This window comes from Convolutriloba macropyga, chromosome 13 (assembly GCF_964194025.1).
Source record: "Convolutriloba macropyga chromosome 13, txConMacr16.3, whole genome shotgun sequence".
NCBI lineage: Eukaryota > Metazoa > Xenacoelomorpha > Acoela > Convolutidae > Convolutriloba > Convolutriloba macropyga.
The window spans coordinates 29,550,224-29,556,164 of record NC_134480.1 but is presented as its reverse complement, the minus strand read 5'-3'; the positions used below and the strand labels follow the sequence as shown (position 1 = coordinate 29,556,164).

General features: G+C 32.0%; 1 protein-coding gene across 5 annotated transcripts in view; it reads right to left on the bottom strand.

Annotated features, from left to right (window-relative positions):
- Positions 1–5,677, bottom strand: part of LOC142351498 (phosphatidylcholine:ceramide cholinephosphotransferase 2-like) — a 51,333-nt gene extending 45,656 nt beyond the window's left edge. For 2 of the 5 annotated variants that reach the window (XM_075403547.1, XM_075403551.1), the window contains exon 1: positions 4,754–5,677. The gene's annotated coding sequence lies outside the window, so the exon portion shown is untranslated. The remainder of the gene's footprint in view (positions 1–4,753) is intronic. The other 3 variants (XM_075403548.1, XM_075403546.1, XM_075403550.1) reach the window with 2 other exon arrangements.
- Between the last annotated feature and the right edge of the window lie 264 nt (positions 5,678–5,941).

Below are 5,941 nucleotides of genomic sequence, written 5' to 3'. Positions count from 1 at the left end.
ATTTTGCCAAAGAAATAATTCTATCATGAAATAAGTTGATAGAAACTAAAAACAAAACAAGTCTAACTAGGAAAAAAATTTATTGTTGAAAAATTTTTGGACCTTTAAAAACCAACCAGAAATTAAAAACTCAAATGAAATAATTGATATCTCTTCGTTTTCATAAAATAAACGAAATAAACTTGCTGTCGTGCGTTTCTGTGTTTTAAATTTTGTTTAACGTGTTGATTGAATGTCGGTGAGTAACCACTGATCAAACAGATACGCAGACACAATAACTCTTTAAAAACAAATGATGTGGTGACGCTAGAGAAAATTTCAAAAAATGAAAAACATTTTAAAAGTGTTGGTGTTTCGTTCATTTTCTCCCCTTTTTACAATTTACATTTTTACAATTTTGCTTACCTCTTGTTCTGTCCTCATAGTCTAGATTCCAGATAACTTTGTTGCAAAATGATGATCAAATTAAATCAGAATTTTCCCTTTTTTCTTTTGTTTTTTTATGGCTTTTTTTGAAGTTCACGTGTTTTTTGAGAAACTTCTTAGTATAGAACTTTTGCTGTTTATCTATGTTTATTGAACCGTTTTTGTTGAAATTTTTTTTAGTCTTGCGGCTATCTAACTGAAATAGTTTTAGCATCTCAGCTTAAATTTCTCACCTTAAAATTTAAAAGCAGTGAGATTTCTGACACTGACAAGAAAATCTCTCCAACAAGATTCCGACCAGATTCAACGGATATTTTGTTTTTTTGAAAAACGGTAATGGGGACCCGCCATTTGGTCAGAAAAAACAAAAGTCAAATCATTGATCTTAAAAACACTAGCATGAGTCAAAATGGAAATAGCTGGAAAAATACTGGACACCACTCGAACACCAGTGCCAATTAAACCCTATATCCAGCAATGGAGAGCTCCTGTATTAGTATTATAAAATCGCAGTTTGTAATTTTATTTCATCTGAAATTATATGGTCGAAGTTGCCGTTCAATCTTGAGTTTTGCTAGTGGTTTACTGATTTATGTATGTTTTAGACAAACTGAACGTTCTCTAGTTCCAATTGTTAATCAAATCACAAACAAATAAGTAAAATCCTTAAATACAATCCAAGAACTTGAAAAACAACGAAATGTCCATATGGTTGAAAGGGGAAAGTCAACAACTAAACTATCAAAAAAGAGAGAAGGTAAAGAAAAAAGGGATTAGTTCAATGGTAACTAAATTCCAAATTTTGCGAAAGAAATAATTCTCTCATGAACTAAGTTGATGAAAAGTGAAAACAAAACAACTCTAACAAGGAGAAAAATTTATTGATGAAAAATTTTGGAACTGTAAAAACCAACCAGAATTTAAAAACCTCATGAGTATTTAAAAAACAAAAACTTGGAAATAATTGGATATTGAGTTCAAAATTTTTTTACATATGCTGCACATTGACAAACATTCAAGCTTAAAATGTTTTTGGCTGCTTAAATTGACAAAAATTCTAAAAAGTATTGATGAGAGCTGAATTATGATTTTTTACAAAGTGATATTGAAAAAAAAAACTAGACACATGTCTTAAAATAATCAAAAAAGGTAGATGTATTTAATTTGCAGAAGAGATCATTCAGAAATATCAATTGTGTTGATAAAAATTTAAACAAATCCATAGCACAAAAATTGTGATATCAATTTACACAAACGGTTTTTACAATAATGTTCAGAATAGACAATGGAAAAATGCATGAATACTAGAACAATTGATCAAACTAATTAAATTGTGCCTTATTATTTATCTTCTTCTCAGTACTTTTTCATAGAAAAATTCGGATAAAACAAATATAATTTAGTATAAATTTAAACAATTGAAAGATAAATTTGGTATAAAAGATTTTGCAATAAAGAGGGAAGAGGCTTGAAGAGATAAATTTCAAGATAAATACAAAATCTTTTAAAAGATTTTGATGAATTTCATAGAAGTTTTGTTTTTAATTTTGGGAAAGTATTGAAGCTGAAACTACAAAAAAAAGAAATTAACAAATTAAATTTCATAGGTGAAGATTTTAAAACCATTTAATCATTGTTTTAGTGAAAAGTGAAAGAAGCGTCAAACAGACAAATGTTACATACAAAAATTATAACATATCCGGCAAATATCCCGACAATAGCCGCCGTTAAACGCACAAACCGTTGCGAAGATGAAAACAGCTGGAAAAAGTAGGGAATATTATTCTGATTCCTTCCGCGATTTTTTAGATAAGATAATTATGGTGAATTCAAGTTATAAAATAAAAAACATTAGGAAACATACCCGGCAGATTGCCGGAAAATAGCCATCGTTGATTCCAATAAGCATGATTGGGATTGAACGAATAGAATATATTGAAAAAAAAAGATTTTTGTACAAAAATATTGTTTAAGTCCGATTCATTTTGATGCCATTTCGTAGTTGAACATACTTCTGTTTCTTAGAGAGAGGCTACAGGGGCTACTATCAACACCAATAAGCATTAGAGGTGGTAACTATGACTTATAGGAACGACGTTCAAATAGCGGGCATCTAAAATTGGGCTTTATGGGTTTATCCCGTTTCTATTTCTGACTTCAATTTTTTATACCGACTCTGTTCATTTTGAATTGCTTTGCTTAGCAACTGATGTTCAAATTCACTTTTAGCAGAATGAGAGAAGAGAGAAGCGGCAAAATGGTAAAGCGAAAAAAAGTTTGACGAAGTAAAAAAAAATACGAGCGCAGTAATAGCCGGCTGAGAAGATGAGGGCGGCTATTAATAATACAAACAACAGTCAGCAGTATATTGTAAAAAAATGATAATTTAATGAAAAAATACTTTAAACATTAAAGTTTAGTTCTCGGGTTTCTTCCTGTTTTTTTGGTTCCACTTTCTGACCTTGAAGGTATTCGCCCAAACCGTGAAAAAGCCGTAGTCTATGAAAAAAAGGTGATCAAAAATAAAACGAATCAAAAAGATAGGGCAGAAGAATAGTCATTGACGGACAATAAAACTTGACATAAAAATAACTAAGAGTGAGCTCTGAAATCATATAGAGATTATAAATTTGCTCATATAGAACTAGTCAAGCTAATAAATATTCGCATACATCCCTAAATATATCAATTAGAGGAAATCTAAAAAAATGAGAAGTTTTTTTCAATTATTCTCCATTTTCAGACAAACTTTTTTAAAGAAAAATGCTTTGCACCAACATAACTCGATTCAGTTTGTAATAAAAAAGGAGCGTTATGTTTCAATTCAGTTAACAATAAAAGCAATGAAACATGAACCGACTAATGTCGGAAAAATTGCTCTCGAACGACAGGCCGGTGTAAACAACCCATTTGACAACTCCGGAATTCGAATCCCGATGCATAACAAGATGCACTGCCCAATCGGCTATTAGTCCCTTGTATTGCTATGCTGCAAAAAGTGGTTTTATTATTAGCAACAAGCTTTAATTCGAAGTGAGATCACTCAAAAATGAAGAACGAAAGCGTGAAAAAGACACTTGAGGAGTCAAAGTTTGTTCTAGAAGAAAAGCGCAAAAAGGTCAAGCACAAAATTTGCATAAAAAACCAAGACGTTTACAATAATTGCTATGAACTTCATTCAAGAACAATTAAAAACATATTGTTATAATGGCCTAAGAATGCGCAGAAAATACCCCAAAACTGCATGAAATTTCTCTTAATTATCAAAAAGCTTGGAAAGGTATTTAAACAAACCAAATATTTTCGACCAACATGAACCTTCAAAATTTAAAAATAATAAGCGTGAAAAAGCCGCACGTGAAGGCTAAGTGATTTTTTTACCTACATTTCTCGCTTTGTTTCAAAAGGAGGTATTTAGAGAAAAACACTTTTCCCTTTCCTCCGCTCTTCGAAGCTATGCACCAAAACAACTTATTTAAATTTATTTTCTACCTCAATTTTGGGTTTCCTTAATTGCTCACTGATCAAAAAAACCAAGAGTCATCGAGTCTTAAAAAAGAACGCGTCTCCAATTCAATTCAAATTCTTTGAGTTGCAAAAAAAAGAAAGAGCCGAAATAATGGCCTTTGAAAGGCTGACAGCGGCAATTAACCACAAACCTTGTTCATCTATAAAATGGATAACAAGCTTACAGAGAACGTATACTCAACTCAATAGCATCAAATTAATTAATTGAATCATATCAGCTCTCCGTACTCTCTCTTCTAAGAAGCAAGAAGAAATTAAACACTGCATGTTCTCTGCAGCTCATATTTTTTTCAATTGTTTGGCATAATTTTTGTTTTTCGCGAGCGTAGTTTCTTGTTTTGAACCTACCCCAATAATGTACCTCCAGTCGATTGAAAAGCGTGGCAGCAATGCTCCTTTCCGGGTCGTAATATTAGTGCAATTCAATTCTTGGTTTATGAAAAAATCATGCTTTTTTCAGTCATAAAAAAGACAGACCTCCATTGAAATCTAATTCTTGGATTGTTAAGCAAGTAGAAAATAATTAGAGTCGTGATAATTGCCATTGCCACAAGCTTCGCTTTGGAGTATTATAGCACGTGAGCTGAGGTTTTGCAAAAACTTAAACCCACCCCACTAATTACTATTTTTTGGGAGGGGGGGGGGGGGGGGGGGCTAGAGAAAAAGCAACAACAGATAAAGATTGGGGTAATGGTACGAAAATGGTAAAAGAACCCTATTTCTAATCAATAATTGAGGTGGAAAGTTTGCAATTTGAATTAATCACTCACTGATTGAGAAAAGGGAAAATGAGTCTTACCTCTGCACACAAAATTTGCACACAAACGTAAGATTATTCAGTGCATCGAAATCCTACATGAACTAAGTTGTAGTAATTGATTAAACGAAAGATTAACAAAGAGATCTAACCCGAAATTCGCAATTCGTTTCAATTTTGCTATCCTTAAAGATATTCTGAAACGCGACTTTCACATTAGCATTAACATACGCGACACGGCTTTCATAACATGACACATGCAGTAAGCAAACAGATTAAACCACTTTCAAATTATAGCGCCATGTTTAATAAATGTCTGCCAGGAACATAAAAGCGAGGATCGGATATGATATAACTAGAATAATAATATGAATTATAGTTTGAGAAATAACGATGTCCTACAAATTCGTTTTTAGAAACTCGACCGCAAAATGATATAATGCTTGACACTAATTATCCTAATCTGCACTTTGAAAACTTTCTTCTAGTGACGTATGTTCGAGGTTCTTTCTTGTTATGAAATAGGAAAAATCGACTGTTGCTGAAATAGAAACGGCAAACGGATAAGTCGTGTCTTTTATAACAGTAAGTGATAATAAAAGGAAAGTAATAAAACCAGCAAATACCAGGAAATTCCCACTAATTCACGCTTTTCTCAACAAATTTTAGGGTTTATCTAAAGGCGAAAATGGGTTCTCAAGACTGCTGAAATTCTCAATTTAAAGTTGTACTAAATTAATGACATGTTCTGTAGCTTTTCGGCACAATTATGTTCAGTTTAGAGCTGAAATAAACGAATACAAATTCTAGTTTTTAATAGGTGAACGAATAAATAATGGGAAAAATTAATTGGTAGAGTTCGAAAATTATGTTCATATTTGGGCTTTAAAAATGCATGTGCATTAATAAACCGCTACTTATAAATATGTGACTTGTAAAACTGAGGTACCTTATAGAAAATCACGACTTTTCATATTTTGTAAGTTTTGTCTGATGTTAGTTTGTAACAGTGGGAAAATAGTGTCAATATTAAGGGGACAGATGGCGAAACCTAGTTCATAGAGAGACTGTAGTGGCATAGTCAATGAAAGAAATGTAGACATTAACGACCAAATCTATTTTTGAGCATATTTAGTTCGCCCTTTGAAGTTCGCTAATTTGCATATATTATGTCTCACACTGGTCGTCTATATAAATGCGTAGGTATTTCTTTGTATATGATCGTGTATG